Source organism: Somniosus microcephalus, unplaced genomic scaffold, assembly GCF_052327205.1.
Source record: "Somniosus microcephalus isolate GS21.2 unplaced genomic scaffold, FLI_Smic_1.0 unresolved_chr1, whole genome shotgun sequence".
Classification (NCBI taxonomy): domain Eukaryota; kingdom Metazoa; phylum Chordata; class Chondrichthyes; order Squaliformes; family Somniosidae; genus Somniosus; species Somniosus microcephalus.
The window spans coordinates 159,899,989-159,921,716 of NW_028225179.1; the positions used below are offsets into that span (position 1 = coordinate 159,899,989).

Sequence of the window (21,728 nt, forward strand, 5' to 3'; positions counted from 1 at the left end):
GTTCTGATCATTTCCATCCCCTGGGTTTCCCCATGTTTCTGACACTCCCTCCTGTTCCCTTTTGATTTCACTTCTATCTGGTGCCCCTTTTACTTTTTCCTTCCCTCGGGTATTATTTAATTTGCCGTGTCTCGGATAGTCCCTTTGTCATGTCCTTCCCACTGGTGTTCTATCTCACCCTAGTTCCTCTCCCCTGCCCCTCTTTACCTTTAACTTCCCAGCTGGAGTCTGTGGTTCCCTTGGTGTATTTCTGCCCGTGTTTTAATTCTCCTCTGTCTCTGGGCCCCGATGATTCTCGATGTTCTTGAGGTTTTTATTTAATTTTACAGGAGTCTCTGGAGCAGTTGCCACGAGTTTGTTCCCCTGCACCGATTAAACAAACAAATCTCACCAACAAGACATTGTCACTCAGTTGTAGCCGCCCTGACCTCAGGTGACATTTGGACCATCCGCACCACCTGTGACTGAGACCGACGCCCATCAGTTTGCAGCTGGCAGGAGGCAGGGTGAAATTATGGGATGGACCTGTTAGTGACCTTTAACCCCACAGATTGTCAGCAGGGCGGAGTTTTCCCCGTCATCATTCGATCCCGGATGTAAGAAGGGAAAGATTCTCTCAGTGAAAGTGTGGGTGAAAGTGTGGAGATGGGACATGTTGTCCGCATTGTAAAATGACACCTGTCCGCCCTCATAGTCCAGGTACACCCCGATCTTCTGGGGCTTCACACTCGGGGTGAGGGGGGTGGAAAAGTTTGCGGTGTTGGCTAAATAGCCTCTTCCAGGGAACAGCCACACAGTCCAGTATCCGGTCTCAGGTCGACTCTTCCTTTCCTTTCGGCAGACTCTCGGGCCACTCCCACAACCCACTCAGTCTTGTTCCCCACCTCCACCTCCCAGTAGCATCTCCCTGATGTGAATCCCTCCGATCCCAGAACAAAGGGCAAGTAATCAAACCTCTCCGGGGTGTCAGGGAGCGGCTGCCATTTGTCTCCGATTCTCACATTGGTCCGATCCTCAGACAGGATGAGCCAGGGATTCGCTGTGTTCGGATCCAGAGTCACAGAGGCTGGAGCTGGGGGAAAGTTAAAATAACACAGTTGTAATGATATCAGCAAATAGTGATGATATTTGTCTGTGTTTGATTACTTATGCCTTACAGCATATTTGTCTGTGTTTTTGATTACTTGTGCCTGACCAGCAGAGGTCATGTGAGAGACAAGCAGTCCTGAGGAGTTTTACTTTCAGTTTCATTCTAGATGCATCACAGCATAGTGTGTTCTGTAAAAAGCTGTAGAAAGTCTTGAACAAGACTTTAGATTAAACAACATTCTCTTTCAGAAATGAGTCTTTATTGAACCCAAAAAGAAATCAAAACATGATGTCAGAAGTGGCTGAAAGAGAAAAAATCTGAAGTTAGCAACTTGATGGGACAGTGAAAGCAGTTGTGGCAAGTAAGCGAAATCAGCTCTCCACATATTAGCAAGCCAGAAGAGAACATCGTTGCTTACCATTAGAGAATAGCTAACAAAGTGAAAAAATGGATGGTTTACTCCCACCGGCGATGCTTCAATTGACAGGTAATGTGGCTGAAAATTGGAGAAGGTTCAAACAACGTTTAGAGTTGTATTTAGCGGCAATCGGAGCTGACGAGAAAAGTGATAAACAAAAATCGTCCGTGTTCTTACATGTCGTGGGTGATGCAGCGCTGGAGGTATATAATAATTTCATATTTGCTGTTGATGGAGACAAAATGAAGCTAGATAAAATAATGGAACAGTTTGAGGCCTACTGCATACCTAAACGCAATGTGACCTTTGAGAGGCACAAATTTTTCACATGTGTACAGAAAATCGGCGAGACTATTGATCAGTATGTGACTGAACTAAGAAACCGGAGCAAATCCTGTGAATTTTGGGGACTCACAGACTCGCTGATAAAAGACAGACTGGTGTGTGGTATTCGAGATAATGGTCTAAGGGAAAGACTGCTAAGAGAGCAAGATCTAGGCCTGGGACAAGCCATAGCACTGTGTAGGGTTACAGAGACTGTGAAGTTGCAGGCAAAGGAGCTGTTCAGTGACAGTAGCTGCAACGTGGATGCAGTGAGAAAGAACGGATACAAACCGTTTAACAAAGAGAGCGCCAATGTGAAAAAAGAGGCATGGCCAGCAAAAGAAAATGAAAGGGACAATCGGAAGTCATGTAGTCGATGCGGTACACAGCATCCACCAAGAAAGTGTCCAGCATATGGTAAAACATGCAATAGATGCAACAAAAACAACCATTATGCCCGTTGCTGTAAGAACCAAGCGCAACAACGCAAGGTCCATACAGTAGATGAAAGCGAGATAGAGGAATTCTATGTAGATGTTGTGTCTGAAAACAAAAGAGAAGAAAGAGACTGGATGTTGACACTAAAAGTGAACGACATACACATTCCATTTAAATTGGATACTGGAGCACAAGTTAATGTGATATCAGAGACCGATTTTAAGAGAATTAGACCCAGACCAAAGTTACATGGAATACAAGTGAAAGTGACCGGATACTCAGGTACTGATATACCAGTGAAAGGAAAATGCATTGTCAAAGTAACACACAAGGACAGAGAGCACACACTAGCATTAATCGTGGTGCCAAAGGATGTGCAAGCCATACTAGGTTTAAAAGCCTGTGAGAGACTGAACCTGGTAAAGAGAGTCCTCGTTGTGGAAAGTGAAAGAGAGACAGTCTATGATGAACTGAATGTTGCGTACACACCGGGTAAGCTGATGTATACAGCAGACACGTTGTCCAGAGCTGTTGACCCAAGTGAGCCCGCAAACACCACAATGGATGAAAAAGTGAACGCCTATGTGGACATGATCACAAGTGCACTGCCCATAGCAGATGCAAAAATGGAGCTCATAAAGACTGAGACAAACAAAGATGAAACAATGAGACGACTGAGAACAAGCATCTTGGATGGATGGCCCAACATGAAGCAAGACTGCTCACCTGATATAGCAGAGTACTGGAACTGCAGGGTGGAACTATCAGTGGTCGAAGACATCATCTACAAAGGAAGTAAAATAGTTATCCCAAAGAGTCTGAGAAGAGAGATGCTAAAAAAGATCCATGGAGGACATCTGGGCATCGAAAAGTGTAAGAAAAGAGCACGAGAGGTGATGTACTGGCCACGAATCAACCAAGATGTGACAAATGAGGTGTCAAACTGCACAATATGCCTGAAATATCGAGCAAGCAATCCGGTAGAACCACTAAAGCCACACTCAGCACCAGACAGACCTTACCAGAAGGTAGGCGCTGACCTATTCGTATGTCAAGGGAAGGACTATCTTGTCGTCACAGACTATTACTCCCTGTATCCAGAGGTTTGTAGACTGTACACCACCACTGCAGAAGCTGTGATAAGAAGTATGAAAGCCATATTCTCCAGACATGGCGTGGCAAGCGAGGTCTTCACAGACAATGGACCCCAGTTTAACAATGCAAATTTCCGACACTTTGCCAAAGAGTGGGACTTTGTCCACACAACGTCAAGTCCTCACTATCCACAGTCCAATGGACTAGTGGAAAAATCGGTCCAGACAGTGAAAAGACTGATGTACAAGGCAAAAGACAGTGGAACTGACTTCTACCAAAGCATGCTTGTATACCGCACAACGCCGCTCGAGTGTGGTATGTCACCAGCCCAACTCCTGATGGGACGTCGGCTAAGGTCAAACCTACCCATCCCGGAGAACCTCCTGAAAACAAAAGAGGGGGAGAAAGTGAGGAAGTTCAAAGAACAACAGAAAGAAAAGCAAAAGTACTATTATGACAGAGGAACACAAAACCTACCTGAACTCCACACTGGTGACCAAGTAAGGTTCAAAGACAAAACAAACACATGGACGGAGAAGGGAACTGTCCTGAGTGAAGTTCAACCAAGATCATACACCATTCAGACAGATGAGGGTGCTGTTCTGAGAAGAAATCGTCGAGATCTTCTCATGGGACCAGCCACAGCAGGTCAAGAGACTGATACTGGTGAACAACCTGATCACACAGCTGAGAACTAATCATCTGAGGCAACAACTCAGATTCAAGGACAATCAATCAGAAAATCCTCAAGACACGTGAAGCCTCCTGAGAGACTCATTGAGCAAATTTAAGGACTATTGTTAAAGAAGGAAGTAATGTTATCTTATTCTTTCTTCAAGTTCTAGTGTATTGACATATTTCATGTGAACACACAAAGCAAGGGTAAAAAACCTTGATCATTATAATGATAATGTAAGTTCATTAAATGTTGTTAGTTAAAAGTAAAATACTTTTGTTTTAAGAAAGGGAGATGTAATGATATCAGCAAATAGTGATGATATTTGTCTGTGTTTGATTATTTATGCCTTACAGCATATTTGCCTGTGTTTTTGATTACTTGTGCCTGACCAGCAGAGGTCATGTGAGAGACAAGCAGTCCTGAGGAGTTTTACTTTCAGTTTCATTCTAGATGCATCACAGCATAGTGTGTTCTGTAAAAAGCTGTAGAAAGTCTTGAACAAGACTTTAGATTAAACAACATTCTCTTTCAGAAATGAGTCTTTATTGAACCCAAAAAGAAATCAAAACAACAGTCAGTGATTTAGTTTCTTGCTGTGATTTATTCAAAGACTTTCCTTTTTAAAGTGACCACCCGGGCTCTGGGTTATGTTCATGGAATCTGCTGCCACTCCAGGGTTTACGTCCTGGAGGTCGATTTACATCGTTTTCATCCCCAACTCATAGATAAAGGCCAGAGAACCACTGGAGACAGCGGGGGGGGAGGTGAGAGACTGCCCCGGACACCTGAAAAATCAACCAACCCAATTACCGGTTGGACTAGAACCATAGAATCTTACATCACAGGAGGCGGCCATTCGGCCTGTGCCGGCTCTTTGAAAGAGCTGTCCAATTCAGGCCCACAGCCCAGCTTTTAGTGCTCTCCCAGTCCATGTCCGTGTCTTTTGAGAGTTGCTCTGCAATCTGCTTCCACCACCCTGTCATACAGCGCTTTCCACATCTTAACAACCCTCTGTGGGAAACAATTTCTCCTCATTTCCACTCTAGTTTTTCTGCCAATTATTTTAAATCAATGACCTCTGGTTACAGACCCACTTGACAAAGGAAACTGGTTCTCCTCATCTGCTCCATCAAAATCCCTCACAATTTTAAGTACCTCTACTAAACCTACCCTCAACCTTTTTGAGGTTATCCCTAATATGTTGTTGACTTTGTTAATGTGTTAAACCCATGGATGTGTATCGTCTCTATACAGTTTCAGATCTTGAAAACTTCAGTAAGATCTCCCCAAGCCCTCCCTTATCCAATACAAAGACTCCCAGATTCTGCAGCCTCTCCTCTTGACTAAGGTGCCTAAACCGACTGATCAGATTAGTTGCCTTTTACCGCATGCTCTCCAATGGCCGCAGGTCTTCCTGATAATATGTTGATCAAAATGTTACCCAGAACTGCAGCCGGGGCCGGACCAGTCTCCTCTACCAATTCAGTCTCACACCCTGAGATTGGTGCTCTAGTCCTCTGAACTCCAGCCAGGGCCGGACCAGTCTCCTCTACAAATTCAGTCTCACACCCTGAGATTGGTGCTCTAGTCCTCTGAACTCCAGTCGGGGCCGGACCAGTCTCCTCTACAAATTCAGTCTCACACCCTGAGATTGGTGCTCTAGTCCTCTGAACTCCAGCCGGGGCCGGACCAGTCTCCTCTACAAATTCACTCTCACCCCCTGAGATTGGTGCTCTAGTCCTCTGAACTCCAGCCGGGGCCGGACCAGTCTCCTCTACAAATTCAGTCTCACACCCTGAGATTGGTGCTCTAGTCAGAGTCATAGAGTAATACAGCACGGATAGAGGCCCTTCGGCCCATCGTGTCCGCGCCGGCCATCAAGCCCTGTCTAATCTAATCCCATATTCCAGCATTTGGCCCGTAGCCTTGTATGCTATGGCATTTCAAGTGCTCATCCAAATGCTTCTTAAATGTTGAGGGTTTCTGCCTCCACAACCCTTTCAGGCAGTGAGTTCCAGACTCCAACCACCCTCTGGGTGAAAAAGTTCTTTCTCAAATCCCCTCTAAACCTCCCGCCCTTTACCTTGAATCTATGCCCCCTAGTTATTGACCCCTCTACTAAGGGAAAAAGCTCCTCAGCATCCATCCTATCTATGCCCCTCATAATTTTGTACACCTCAATCATGTCCCCCCTCAGCCTCCTCTGCTCCAAGGAAAACAAACACAATCTGCCTAGTCTCTCTTCATAGCTGAAGCGCTCCAGCCCTGGTAGCATCCTGGTGAATCTCCTCTGCACCCTCTCTAACGCGATCACATCCTTCCTGTAGTGTGGCGACCAGAACTGCACACAGTATTCCAGCTGTGGCCTAACCAGTGTTTTATACAGCTCCATCATAACCTCCTTGCTCTTATATTCAATGCCTCGGCTAATGAAGGCAAGTATCCCATATGCCTTTTTTACCACCTTATCCACCTGTTCCGCCACCTTCAGGGATCTGTGTACTTGCACACCCAGATCCCCCTGACCCTCCGTCTTGCCTAGGGTCTTTCCATTCATTGTGTATTCCCTTGCCTTGTTAGTCCCCGCAAAGTGCATCACCTCGCACTTTTCCGGGTTAAATTCCATTTGCCACTGTTCCGCCCATCTGACCAACCCATCTATATCGTCCTGCAGACTGAAGCTACCCTCCTCACTATTTACCACCCTACCAATTTTTGTATCATCCGCGAACTTACTGATCATACCCTTTACATTCATATCCAAGTCATTAATGTAGACCACAAACAGCAAGGGACCCAGCACCGATCCCTGTGGTACCCCACTGGCCACAGGCTTCCAGTCACAAAAACAACCTTCGACCATCACCCTCTGCCTTCTGCCACTAAGCCAGTTTTGTATCCAATGTGCCAAGGCACCCTGGATTCCATGGGCTCTTACCTTCTTGACCAGTCTCCTGTGCGGGACTTTATCGAAGGCCTTACTGAAATCCATGTATACCACATCCACTGCGTTACCCTCATCCACACACCGAGTCACCCCCTCAAAAAATTCAATCAAATTAGTCAGACATGATCTTCCCTTGACAAAGCCATGTTGACTATCCCTGATTAATCCTTGCCTCTCCAAGTGGAGACTAATTTTGTCCCTCAGGATTTTTTCCAATAATTTTCCTACCACTGATGTTAGGCTCACTGGCCTGTAATTCCCCGGTTTCTCCCTTCTACCCTTCTTGAATAATGGTACTACATTAGCGGTTCTCCAGTCCTCTGGCACATCCCCTGTGGCCAGAGAGGTCCTGAATATATGTGTTAGAGCCCCCGCAATCTCCTCCATTGCCTCACACAGCAGCCTGGGATAAATTTCATCCGGGCCTGGGGATTTATCCATTTTTAGGCCAGTTAAAACCACCAATACCTCCTCCCTCTCGATGTTAATATGTTCGAGCATATCACAGTCCCCCCGCCCCCAGCCGGGGCCGGACCAGTCTCCTCTACAAATTCAGTCTCACACCCTGAGATTGGTGCTCTAGTCCTCTGAACTCCAGCCGGGGCCGGACCGGTCTCCTCTACAAATTCAGTCTCACACCCTGAGATTGGTGCTCCAGTCCTCTGAACCCCAGCCGGGGCCGGACCAGACTCCTCTACAAATTCAGTCACACACCCTCAGATTGGTGCTCTAGTCTTCTGAACTCCAGCCGGGGCTGGACCAGTCTCCTCTACAAATTCAGTCTCACACCCTGAGATTGGTGCTCTAGTCCTCTGAACACCAGCCAGGGCCGGACCAGTCTCCTCTACAAATTCAGTCTCACATCCTGAGATTGGTGCTCTAGTCCTCTGAACCCCAGCCGGGGCCGGACCAGTCTCCTCTACACATTCCCTCTCACACCCTGAGATTGGTGCTCTAGTCCTCTGAACTCCAGCCGGGGCCGCACCAGTCTCCTCTACAAATTCACTCTCACACCCTGAGATTGGTGCTCTAGTCCTCTGAACTCCAGCCGGGGCCGGACCAGTCTCCTCTACAAATTCAGTCTCACACCCTGAGATTGGTGCTCTAGTCCTCTGAACTCCAGCCGGGGCCGGACCAGTCTCCTCTACAAATTCAGTCTCTCAACCTGAGATTGGTGCTCGAGTCCTCTGAACTCCAGCCGGGGCCAGACCAGTCTCCTCTACAAATTCACTCTCACACCCTGAGATTGGTGCTCTAGTCCTCTGAACTCCAGCCGGGGCCGGACCAGTCTCCTCTACAAATTCAGTCTCACACCCTGAGATTGGTGCTCTAGTCCTCTGAACTCCAGCCGGGGCCGCACCAGTCTCCTCTACAAATTCAGTCTCACACCCTGAGATTGGTGCTCTAGTCCTCTGAACTCCAGCCGGGGCCGGACCAGTCTCCTCTACAAATTCACTCTCACATCCTGAGATTGGTGCTCTAGTCCTCTGAACTCCAGCCGGGGCCGGACCAGTCTCCTCTACAAATTCACTCTCACATCCTGAGATTGGTGCTCTAGTCCTCTGAACTCCTGCCGGGGCCGGACCAGTCTCCTCTACAAATTCAGTCTCACACCCTGAGATTGGTGCTCTAGTCCTCTGAACTCCAGCCGGACCCGGACCAGCCTCCTCTACAAATTCAGTCTCACACCCTGAGATTGTTGCTCTAGTCCTCTGAACTCCAGCCAGGGCCGGACCAGTCTCCTCTACAAATTCAGTCTCACACCCTGAGATTGGTGCTCTAGTCCTCGGAACTCCAGCCGGGGCCGGACCAGTCTCCTCTACAAATTCACTCTCACACCCTGAGATTGGTGCTCTAGTCCCCTGAACTCCAGCCGGGGCCGCACCAGTCTCCTCTACAAATTCAGTCTCACACCCTGAGATTGGTGCTCTAGTCCTCTGAACTCCAGCCGGGGCCGGACCAGTCTCCTCTACAAATTCAGTCTCACACCCTGAGATTGGTGCTCTAGTCCTCTGAACTCCAACCGGGGCCGGACCAGTCTCCTCTACAAATTCACTCTCACACCCTGAGATTGGTGCTCTAGTCCTCTCAACTCCAGCCAGGGCCGGACCAGTCTCCTCTACAAATTCAGTCTCACACCCTGAGATTGGTGCTCTAGTCCTCTGAACTCCAGGCGGGGCCGGACCAGTCTCCTCTACAAATTCAGTCTCACACCCTGAGATTGGTGCTCTAGTCCTCTGAACTCCAGCCGGGGCCGGACCAGTCTCCTCTACAAATTCAGTCTCACACCCTGAGATTGGTGCTCTAGTCCTCTGAACTCCAGGCAGGGCCGGACCAGTCTCCTCTACAAATTCAGTCTCACACCCTGAGATTGGTGCTCTAGTCCTCTGAACTCCAGCCGGGGCCGGACCGGTCTCCTCTACAAATTCAGTCTCACACCCTGAGATTGGTGCTCTAGTCCTCTGAACTCCAGCCGGGGCCGGACCAGTCTCCTCTACAAATTCAGTCTCATACCCTGAGATTGGTGCTCTAGTCCTCTGAACTCCAGCCGGGGCCGGTCCAGTCTCCTCTACAAATTCAGTGTCACACCCGGAGATTGGTGCTCTAGTCCTCTGAACTCCAGCCGGGGCCGGACCAGTCTCCTCTACAAATTCACTCTCACATCCTGAGATTGGTGCTCTAGTCCTCTGAACTCCAGCCGGGGCCGGACCAGTCTCCTCTACAAATTCAGTCTCACACCCTGAGATTGGTGCTCTAGTCCTCTGAACTCCAGCTGGACCCGGACCAGCCTCCTCTACAAATTCAGTCTCACACCCTGAGATTGGTGCTGTAGTCCTCTGAACTCCAGCCAGGGCCGGACCAGTCTCCTCTACAAATTCAGTCTCACACCCTGAGATTGGTGCTCTAGTCCTCGGAACTCCAGGCGGGGCCGGACCAGTCTCCTCTACAAATTCACTCTCACACCCTGAGATTGGTGCTCTAATCCCCTGAACTCCAGCCGGGGCCGGACCAGTCTCCTCTACAAATTCAGTCTCACACCCTGAGATTGGTGCTCTAGTCCTCTGAACTCCAGCCGGGGCCGGACCAGTCTCCTCTACAAATTCAGTCTCACACCCTGAGATTGGTGCTCTAGTCCTCTGAACTCCAGCCGGGGCCGGACCAGTCTCCTCTACAAATTCAGTCTCACACCCTGAGATTGATGCTCTAGTCCTCTGAACTCCAGTCGGGGCCGGACCAGTCTCCTCTACAAATTCAGCCTCACACCCTGAGATTGGTGCTCTAGTCCTCTGAACTCCAGCCGGGGCCGGACCAGTCTCCTCTACAAATTCAGTCTCACACCCTGAGATTGGTGCTCTAGTCCTCTGAACTCCAGCCAGGGCCGGACCAGTCTCCTCTACAAATTCACTCTCACACCCTGAGATTGGTGCTCTAGTCCTCTGAACTCCAGCCGGGGCCGGACCAGTCTCCTCTACAAATTCACTCTCACACCCTGAGATTGGTGCTCTAGTCCTCTGAACTCCAGCCAGGGCCGGACCAGTCTCCTCTACAAATTCAGTCTCACACCCTGAGATTGGTGCTCTAGTCCTCTGAACTCCAGCCGGGTCCGGACCGGTCTCCTCTACAAATTCAGTCTCACACCCTGAGATTGGTGCTCTAGTCCTCTGAACTCCAGCCGGGGCCAGACCAGTCTCCTCTACAAATTCAGTCTCACACCCTGAGATTGGTGCTCTAGTCCTCTGAGCTCCAGCCGGGGCCGGACCAGTCTCCTCTACAAATTCACTCTCACACCCTGAGATTGGTGCTCTAGTCCTCTGAACTCCAGGCGGGGCCGGACCAGTCTCCTCTACAAATTCAGTCTGACACCCTGAGATTGGTGCTCTAGTCCTCTGAACTCCAGCCGGGGCCGGACCAGCCTCCTCTACAAATTCAGTCTCACACCCTGAGATTGGTGCTCTAGTCCTCTGAACTCCAGCCGGGGCCGGACCAGTCTCCTCTACAAATTCAGTCTCACACCCTGAGATTGGTGCTCTAGTCCTCTGAACTCCAGCCGGGGCCGGACCAGTCTCCTCTACAAATTCACTCTCACACCCTGAGATTGGTGCTCTAGTCCTCTGAACTCCAGGTGGGGCCGGACCAGTCTCCTCTACAAATTCAGTCTCACACCCTGAGATTGGTGCTCTAGTCCTCTGAACTCCAGCCGGGGCCGGACCAGTCTCCTCTACAAATTCACTCTCACACCCTGAGTTTGGTGCTCTAGTCCTCTGAACTCCAGCCGGGGCCGGACCAGTCTCCTCTACAAATTCAGTCTCACACCCTGAGATTGGTGCTCGATTCCTCTGGTTATACAGATCCCTTTACTGCTTTGGCACACAGTGCTGATGGCTTCAGCCACTTAACCGGAGGAACCCACAAGAAAGCAAAATATGAGAATGGAGAGGCTCCCGGGGATTAACAACTGACAACGTGATCATTTAATCTGGGGTCTGGGAGCACGTTCAGTCTCTTCTCATCTGGATTTATAAATCAGGAAAAGGAATAGAAGACTTTTACCGGGGTGAATGGCGTCTATCATTTCTCTCCACGCTGAGTACTGTAAAGGGCCGTTGAACTTTCCGATAGACAGGGCGCCATCTGCTACTGACTGTCCTTGATAGTCCTCACTACTGCTGTAAATATTAAACAGTGGATGTTATAAATTGACCATAAACAATTTTCTGAGTTCTTTTCCCAAACTGTGCAGAGTTTCAGTAAAGAACATGTCCTACCTCCTCATCCAACAAACTTCCTCCTGAAATAAAAAAAACACAATGAGTTGAGAGAGACTGAGCGTCTATATCGTGACAGCTGAAATTACACCCAGATTGTTACAAGCTGCTGAAAATCCGAATTTTCGCTTCTTCTCGTTATATAATCAATGACCTGGACTTGAATATACAAGGCGCCATTGAAACATCGGATATACAGCACTGAAACAGGCCATTCGGCCCAACTAGTCCATGCTGCCGTTTATGCTCCACTCGAGCCTCTTCCCGTCTTTCCTCATCTAACTTTATCAGCATAACCCTCGATTCCCCCTCAGCCTTCTCCCAGCCTTTTCATCCTTTCCCAATATGTAAACCCTCACTTTTCTGGTATCATCCTTGTGAATCTTCCCTGCACCCTTTCCAGAGCCTCTATATCCTTTTTATAATATGGTGACCAGAATTGTACGCAGCTAAGTATAACCAAGGGTGAAAGCACGGAAGGCAGCTGGCCCAGACGGGGTTCCACCCCGTGTCTTCAAGACCAGCTGGCTCCTGTGTTCACGGACATTTTTAACATCTCACTGCAGCAGTCTGTTGTACCAGTGTGCTTCAAGAAGACAATCATTGTGCCGTTACCTAAGAAGACCAAGGTAACAGGCCTCAATGACTATCGTCCCATGGCTCTAACATCCATAGCCATGAAGTGCCTGGAAAAGCTGGTCATGACCCACATAAACAGCATCATCCCCGACTCCTTGGACCTGTTCCAGTTCGCATACAGGGCGAACAGGTCTGTGGACGATGCCATCTCCCTAACACTACACACTGCCCTGGAACACCTCGGCAGGAGGGACACTTACGTCAGACTGTTGTTCATTGACTACAGCTCTGCATTTAATACTATTGTTCCCTCCAAGCTGGTCCTGAAACTGAGGGACCTAGGCCTGGGCACCCCCATCTGCAATTGGATTCTGGATTTCCTGACTGGTAGGCCTCAAGTGGTGAAAATAGGGAACAACACCTCATCCACTCTGGTCCTCAACACCGGAGTGCCACAAGGCTGCTGCCTCAGTCCTTGGCTGTACTCTCTGTTTACACATGACTGTACAGCCATACACAGCAACAACCGGATCAAGTTTGCCGACGACACCACAATAATTGCCCTGATAAGCAACGATGACGAGACGGAGTACAGAGATGAGATAGTCCAGCTGATGAGATGGTGCAATATCAACAACCTTGCCCTGAACGTTGGTAAGACTAAGGAGCTCCTCGTGGACTTCAGAAGCCACCAAGGGAACCACCGCCCCATCATCATAGACGGGACACCAGTGGAAGTCGTCAGTTGCTTCCGATTCCTGGGACTGCAGATCTCCGATGACCTGGCCTGGAACCACAATACTGAGGCCATGCTGAAGAAGGCACACCAGCACCTCTACCCTCTACGGTGCCTGAGGAAATGTGGCATAAGCACACAGTGGCTTGTGAACTTTTACCGCGGCACCATAGAGAGCGTCCTGACGGGTGGTGTCAATGTGTGGTATGGTAACACCACTGCACAGGACAGGAAAGCCATCCAGAGGGTTGTGAGGACGGCAGAAAAGATCATCGGGTGTGCACTTCCGTCCATCGAGGAGATCTTCCAGACCAGGTGTCAGAACAAGGCCTGCTCCATCATCCAGGACCCCAATCACCCTGGGCATGAACTGTTCTCCCTCCTGCGGTCTGGCCGTCGGTACCGCAGCATCCGAACCAGGACCAGCAGGTTCAAGAACAGTTTCTACTCACAGGCAGTGCGCCTACTGAACTGCTAACCGCACTGCCCCACATATCATAGTCACATTCTCCCCTCCACCCTGGAATTGTATATCACATGAACTGTGAGCGCACAAGAACATTCTTGATCACTGGACTGTGTGCACATAGGACTCTTGTACCTCAACCTTAACTTATATAACTTATAACTCATTTGTACATTGCACACTGCATTTTAACTTATACTTATTTATATATAAATATATTATATACTTATACTACCATATACTTATCATATTACATTACTATTACTTCCAGTGGTAATAGAGGCTTTTTGCACTATTCATCATATCCTGCAACTTGGACTGTCATTGCTATACTTATTTGCTTATTGTTTCTATATTTATATACTTGTTTTTACTTTTGCTTTTTATATTTATACTTATATTGTGGGAGTGAGTGGAGAGTAAGCATTCCATTGTAGTTACATATGGCAATAAAATAATCTTGAATCTTGAAGGTTCGATACAAGTTTAGCATAACTTCCCTACTTTTCAATTCTATCCCTCTGGAAATAAACCCTAGAGCTTGGTTTACTTTTTTGATGGCCTTGTTAACCTGTGTCGATACTTTTAGTGCTGTGTATATTTGCACTCCGAGATCCCTTTGCTCCTCTACTCCACCCAGACTCGCACCCTCCAAGTAATAAGTGACCTCCCTATTCTTCCTACCAAAATGCAATACCTCACATTCATGTGTTGAAATTCATTTGCCAATTATATGCCCATTCTGCAAGTTTATTAATCTCTTCCTGTAATTTGTTGCAGCCCTCCTCAGTATTGACTATTCCCCTGTCATATGCAAATTTAGAAATTGTTTATGATTCCAAAGTCTAAATTGTTAATATAAATTGTGAACAAGTGGTCCGTCCCAGCACTGATCCTTGTGGCAAACCACTTCCCACTTCAGGAAGTAACGTATAGGGTGGATAAAGGGGAACCAGTGGACGTAGTGTATTTAGACTTCCAAAAGGCACCGAGTGTAACATATCAAAGTTTGCAGATGATACTAAGATGGGGGGGAAAGTAGTGAGTGAGGAGGACATAAAAAAAACCTTCAAGGGGACATAGACAGGCTAAGTAAGTGGGCAGAGATTTGGCAGATGGAATGCAATACTGGAAAGTGTGAGGTTTTGCACTTTGGCAGGAAAAATCGTAGAGCAAGTTATTATCTTAATGGCAAGAAACTGGAAAGTACTGAAGTACAAAGGGATCTGGGGGTTCTGGTGCACGAAACTCAAAAGGTTAGTATGCAGGTGCAGCAAGCGATTAAGAAGGCCAATGGAATGTTGGCTTTCATTGCTAGGGGGATAGAATATAAAAACAGGGAGGTATTGCTTCAGTTGTACAAGGTATTGGTGAGACCGCACCTGGAATACTGCGTACAGTTTTGGTGTCCATACTTAAGAAAGGACATAGTTGCTCTCGAGTCAGTACAAAGAAGGTTCACTCGGTTAATCCCGGGGATGAGGGGATGGACATATGAGGAGAGGTTGAGTAGATTGGGACTCTACTCATTGGAGTTCAGAAGAATGAGAGGCGATCTTATTGAAACATATAAGATTGTGAAGGGGTTGGATCGGGTGGATGCGGGGAAGATGTTCCCGGTGATGGGTGAAACTAGAACTAGGGGGCATAGTCTTAGAATAAGGGGCTGCTCTTTCAAAACTGAGATGAGGAGGAACTACTTCACTCAGAGGGTGGTAGGTCCATGGAATATGCTGCCCCAAAAAGCTGTAGAAGCTACATCATTACATAAATTTAAAACAGAAATAGACAGTTTCCTAGAAGTAAAGGGAATTAAGGGTTACGGGGAGCGGGCAGGAATTTGGACATGAGTCTAGGTTCGGATCGGTCATGGCCCTGTCGGTAGCGGAGCGGGCCCAGGGGCCGTGTAGCCTGATCCGGCTCCTATTTCGTGTGTCTAATTCTGTTAGATTCAGGAGATGGTTCTGTGATAGTGGATTGGCGGTTAGGATCAGATCAGCCATGATCTTATTGAATGGCGGAGCAGGCTCGAGGGGCCGATTGGCCTACTCCTGCTCCTATTTCTTATGTTCTTATGTTCTGCCACTCTGAAAAGCTACCCTTTACCCCTACTCTCTGCTATCGGTCTTGAAGCCAGCTAGCTATCCATTCTGCTACTTGTCCCCTGACTCCGCATTCTCTGACCTTATTCATTAGTCTATTATGTGCTACCTTATCGAAGGCCTTTTGAAAATCTAGATAAATTACATCTACTACATTACCCTTGTCTACTCTGTTATCTCAAAAAAATTCCAGATGACACAAAATTTGGAAATGTAAACAGTGAAGAGGATAGTAGCAGACTTCAGGAGGGCAGTGGCAGGCTGCTGAAACGGGATGACACATGGCAGATGAAACTGAACATGGAGAAGGGTGAAGCGATGCATTTTGGAAGGAAGAATGAGAGGCAATATAAATTGATTGGTATAATTTTAAAGGAGTGCAGGAACGGAGGGACCTGGGGGAATCACATACATAAATATTTGAAGGTGGTAGGACAAGTTGATAAAGATGTTAAAAAGCCATAATGGAACATTAGCTTTGTAAAATAGTATAGAGAAAAATGCGAGGAAGTTATGCCAAACCTTTAAGAAAAATCACTGGCTAAGCCTCAGCTGGACTATTGTGTCCCATTCTAGGCACCACTCTTTAGGAAGGATGGACAGGCCTCGGCGAGGGTGCAGAAGAGGTTGCCAGAACGATAGCAGGGATGAGAGACCAGTTATGAGCGACTGGAGAATCTGGGATTGTTCTCCTTACAGCAGAGAAGGAGATGGGAAGATTCAATGGAGATGTTCAAAATTGAGGAGTTTTGATAGCATAAATAATAACAAACTGTTTTAACTGGCAGGAGGGTCCTAACCAGAAGACATAAATTTCAGATATTTGGCAAAATAGTATAGGGAGAATTTTTTGTTAATAATGAATTGTGATAATCTGGAATGCACAGATTGAAAGTGTGGAGGGAGCAGATTCAATAGTAACTTTCAACATGGAATTGGATATTTGAAAAAGAAAAATATGCAGGGGAATGGGGAAAGAGCCGGGGGGGGGTGGTGAGTGGGATTAATTGGTTGGCTCTATCAAAAATTCTATAGATTCGGGAATGGTTCCTGCAGATTGGAGGATAGCAAATGTAACCCCACTATTTAAGAAAGGAGGGAGAGAGAAAACGGGGAACTACAGACCTGTTAGCCTCACATCAGTAGTTGGGAAAATGCAGGAATCGATTATAAAGGATGCAATAACTGGGCACTTAGATTGGGCAGAGTCAATATGGATTTATGAAAGGGAAATCCTGTTTGACAAACCTATTGGAGTCCTGAGAGGATGTAACTAGTGGAGTAGACAAAGGGGAACCGGTAGATGTGGTGTATCTGGGTTTTCAGAAGGCCTTCGATAAGGTCCCACACAAGAGGTTGGTGAACAAAATTAGGGCACATGGAATTGGGGGTAATATACTAGCATGGATTGAGAATTGGTTAACAGACAGAAAGCAAAGAGTAGGGATAAACGGGTCTTTTTCAGGATGGCAGGCTGTGACTAGCGGGGTACCGCAAGGATCGGTGCTTGGGCCGCAGCTATTTCACAATCTAGATCAATGATTTGGACGAGGGGACTAAATGTAACATATCCAAATTTGCTGATGATACAAAGCTAGGTGGCAGAGTCAGTTGCAAAGAGGCTTCAAGGGAATCTCGACAGGCTCAGTGAGTGAGCGAGAACATGGCAGATGGAATATAATGTGGATAAATGTGAAGTTATCCACTTTGGTAGAAAAAAACAGAAAGGCAGAGTATTTCCTAAACGGTGAAAGATTGAGGAATGCAGATGTTCAAAGGGACCTGGGTGTTCTTGTACATGAGTCACTGAAAGTGAATGTGCAGATGCAGCAAGCCATTAGGAAGGCAAATGGTATGCCGGCCTTCATTACAAGAGGATTTGAGTACAGGAGTAAAGAAGTCTTACTCCAATTATATAGGGCCTTGGTGAGACCACACCTGGAGTACTGTGTACAATTCTGGTCCCCTTACCATAGAGGGAGAGCAACAAAGGTTCACGAGATTGATTCCTGGGATGGCAGGACTGTCATATGAGAAGAGATTGAGTAAACTAGGCCTGTATTCCCTTGAATTCAGAAGAATGAGAGGGGATCTCATTGAAGCATACAACATTATTACAGGGCTTGATAGGGTGGATGCTAGGAGAATGTTTCCCTTGGCTGGGGAGTCTAGAACCAAGGGCCACAGCCTCAGGATAAAGAGTAGGCCATTCAGGACTGAGATGAGGAGAAATTTCTTCACACAGAGGGTGGTGAATCATTGGAATTCTCTAGCCCAGAGGACTGTGGAGGGTCAGTCAGTGGGTATATTCAAAACAGAAGTTGATAGATTTCTGACTAGTAAAGGCATCAAGGGATATGGCGATAGGGCCGGTGAATGGAGTTGAGGAAGATGATCAGCCATGATCTTATTGAATGGCGGCGCGAGCTCGAAGGGCCGAATGGCCTACTCCTGCTCCCATTTCTTATGTTCTTAAATCATCATGGGCAAGATGAGCTGAATGGTCTCCTTGTGTGCTGTAGCATTCCATGATTGTATGTCGGTGAAACGTTTGATTTCTGTGTCAGCAACTGGAACTCAACATCAGTGTCAATCACAGACACAGTGACTCTCACACCCACCGCACCAGACACACCCACACACTCAACATGGAACTGTAACTGGATTATAATGAGAGTTCCAGGAATATATTAACTCGAGCAAAATGGACATAACCAAAAACTAAGTGTTAAGATCACGAAAACTCATTCCCGGGAAGTTGCAGGTATTCCCGGGAATCTGCAGACAGTGTGGGAACCGGTTAGTTCGGTGACAACAGAACCGCTCCAGAAGACAAAACAATCGGTTTCAATCAGTTTCGAATTATTCAGCAAATGCTGCATTTATTTCAGTTATCATCGGTTATTTTGTGACTGTGTGAAGTTTCACTGAACTGACCCGCAATATAATCCTCACCTTCAGAGATGTCAGCCCGTCTTTTTGCTCCATCTGTTTCTGCAACTTTGCGAGCTTCTCCTGAATAGAATTTAAATTCTCTTGAATTTCTCTGAGGTTTTTCTCCATTGTTTCTAGAATCTTCTCTTGTTCCCTGAGATCTCTGATTAAACGCTGTTCTTTCTCACTGAGAATCTGGTGCATTTTAGCGAACTCGGATGTGATGCGGGTCTGCAGACTGCTCGACTGTTCCTACCAAATGAAATGTGAAACATAATAAATGTACCGTAATAAGGGGAACAAAACTAACCGAGATCCCAGAAAATCAGCACAGGGAGACCTTACCCTAACTGCGGAAATCTGCTGTTTCTGTTTTATTTCCATTTCTAGAGCCGTCGATTTCTTCTCTGTGAGAGAATCTAAGGAAGATTTCAGCTGATCCTGGGATTGGGAGGGAAAATCACAGAATAAAAGTGTTAGACCATGAAAATGTGATAAAATAATCAGGTGATCAAATCTGCTCCCTTTTACCTTGTAGATTCCAACAGCTTCTTTAATGGGCATGAAGCGGTGCTCTCTGTGTTCCCGCGCATCTCTACAAATCACACAGATCAATTTCTTGTCAGTTTCACAAAACAGCTTCAGTTCTTCCTGATGTTCCTCACAGTGAAGTTTACTTCCCTTCTCTTTCGGATTCAGGTTTAATTTTCGAGCTTTCTCGGCCAGATTCGCTAAGGCCCGATTAACCTTGAGGTTTAATTCCAGAAACTCCTCTCTACATTCCGGGCAGGAGTTTGTCTCCTTCTTTTCCCAAAACTGTGAGATACAGGAGTGGCAGAAGTTGTGCCCACACTCCAGTATTACCGGATCAGTGAAGAAATCCAGACAAATGGAACAATTTAAATCCTCTGTGAAACTCTCCGCCTCGTGTCTGGAAGCCATGATCAGTTTCAGTCCTTCCTGATTCAAACTGCTGGGGTCGTGTTTCTGTGGGCGGAGCCTCCCCGGTTCCCAGTCTGAGATCACTCTTCAACAACAACTTGCATTTATATTGCGCCTTTAACTTCGTAAAATGTCCCAAGGCGGTTCAGAGCAGCGCTAGCAGTACATTCCAGATCACAACAACTCGCTCTTCAAAAAATTTATTTCCTCATGTCGCCTCTGGTTCTTCTGCCAATCGCCGTAAATCTGAAACAAAATTTGACACCGAGTCACATAAGGTCATATTAGGACAGGTGACCAAAAGCTTGGTCAAAGAGGTAGGTTTTAAGGAGCGTCTTAGAGGAGGAGAGAGAGGTAGAGAGGCGGAGGTGTTTAGGTAGAGAATTCAAGAGCTTAGGGCCCAGGCAACTGAAGGCACAGCCGCCAATGGTGGAGCGATTAAAATCCGGGATGTGCAAGAGTCCAGGATTGGAGGAGTGCAGAGAATTTAAATTCAGTAATTAAATAAATCTCGAATAAAAAGCTACTGTCAGTAATGGCGACCATGAAACTACTGGATTGTCATAAAAACCCATCTGGTTCACTAATGTCCTTTCAGGAAGGAAATCTGCCACCCTTACCCGGTCTGGCCGATATGGAACTCCAGGCCCACAGCAATGTGATTGACTCGGAATTGCCCCTGAAATGGCCAAGCAAGCCACTCAGTTGTACCAAACCGCTACCAAGAATTATACTAAGAATAAAACCGGATGGACCACCCGGCATTGACCTACGCTCCGGACACGACAAAGGCACACGCAGCCCAGTCGCCCCTGCAAAGTCCACCTTGCTAACATCTGGGGACTTGTGCCCAAATAGGGAGAACTGTCCCACAGACTAGTCAAGAAACAGCCCGACAAAGTCAAACTCACAGAATCAGACCTTTCATCAATGTCCCAGTCTCCTCCATCACCATCCCTGGGTATTGGAGTGGCCCTGGGAGTCCTCAACATTGATTCAGGACCCCATGAAGTCTCATGGCCTCAGGTCATGCCTGGGCAAGGAAACCTCCTGCTGATTAACACCTACCGCCCTCCCTCAGCTGATGAATCAGTAACGTCAGTGTTCTCGCTCAGGCCAACATTCCCAGCATCGAAGCTTTGACCACGCTCGATCAGCTCCGATGGACGGGTCACATCGTCCGCATGCCCAATACAAGACTCTCAAAACAAGCGCTCTACTCGGAGCTCCGACACGGCAAGAGAGTCCCAGGTGAACATCCTCAAAGCCTCCTTGAAAAAGTGCAACATCCCCACTGACACCTGGGAATCCCTGGCGCAAGACTGCACAAAGTGGAGGAGAAGCATCCGGGAAGGCGCTGAACACCTCGAGTCTCTTCGCCGGGAGCAAGCGGAAGCCAAGCGCAAGGAGCGTACGTCAACCCAAGCACCCCACCCACCCGGCCCTTCAACCACCCTGTCCCACCTGTGACAGAGACTGTAGGTCCCACATTGGACTCATCAGTCACCTGAGAACTCATTTTTAATGTGGAAGCAAGTTATCCTCGGTTCCGAGGGACTGCCTAAGAACTCCTCCATGTTGAACACCTCTTTGAAGAAGCAGTGAGTATAGCGAGGGCACAGAATGTACTCTGGGTGGGGGACTTCAATAACCATCACCAAGAGTGATTCGGTAGGACCACCACTGACTGAGCTGGCCAAGTCCTGAAGGACAGAACTGCCAGACTGGGCCTGTAGCAGGTGGTGAAACAACCAACACAAGGGAAAAACCGACTTGACCTCGTCCTCACCAATCTACCTGTCGCAGATGCATCTGTCCATGACAGCATTGGTAGCAGTGAACACCGCACAGTCATTGTGGAAACAAAGTCTTCACACCGAGGGCACCCTCCACTGCGCTAAATGGGATAAATTCAGAACAGATCTAGCAGCTCAAAACTGGGCATCCAAGAGATGCTGTGGGCCATCAGCGTCAGCAGAATTGTATTCCACCACAATCTGTAACCTCGTGGCCCGGCATATCCCTCACTCTACCATTACCATCAAGCCAGGGGACTAACCCTGGTTCAATAAGGAGTATAGAAGAGCATGCTGGGAGCAGCACCAGGCGTACCTAAAAATGCAGTGCCAACCTGGGGAAGTTGCAACACAGGACTACATGCATGCTAAAAAGCGGAAACAGCATGCTATAGACAGGACTAAGCGATCCCACA

General features: G+C 47.5%; 2 protein-coding genes and 1 pseudogene across 3 annotated transcripts in view; 1 reads left to right on the forward strand and 2 right to left on the reverse strand.

Moving 5' to 3' along the window:
- The window catches only part of LOC147096368 (zinc-binding protein A33-like), a 766,539-nt gene that overhangs the window by 676,717 nt on the left and 68,094 nt on the right, over positions 1-21,728 (forward strand). The window lies entirely within an intron of this gene.
- The window catches only part of LOC147096384 (uncharacterized), a 419,163-nt gene that overhangs the window by 36,680 nt on the left and 360,755 nt on the right, over positions 1-21,728 (reverse strand). The gene's annotated exons all lie outside the window — the stretch shown is intronic.
- On the reverse strand, positions 145-19,756 carry LOC147096385 (zinc-binding protein A33-like; annotated as a pseudogene). Its single transcript, XR_015074890.1, has 6 exons — positions 19,106-19,756; positions 18,920-19,015; positions 18,596-18,826; positions 11,758-11,780; positions 11,543-11,658; positions 145-1,072 (listed from the first exon to the last, which is right to left on the reverse strand). The product of XR_015074890.1 is annotated as a zinc-binding protein A33-like (transcript).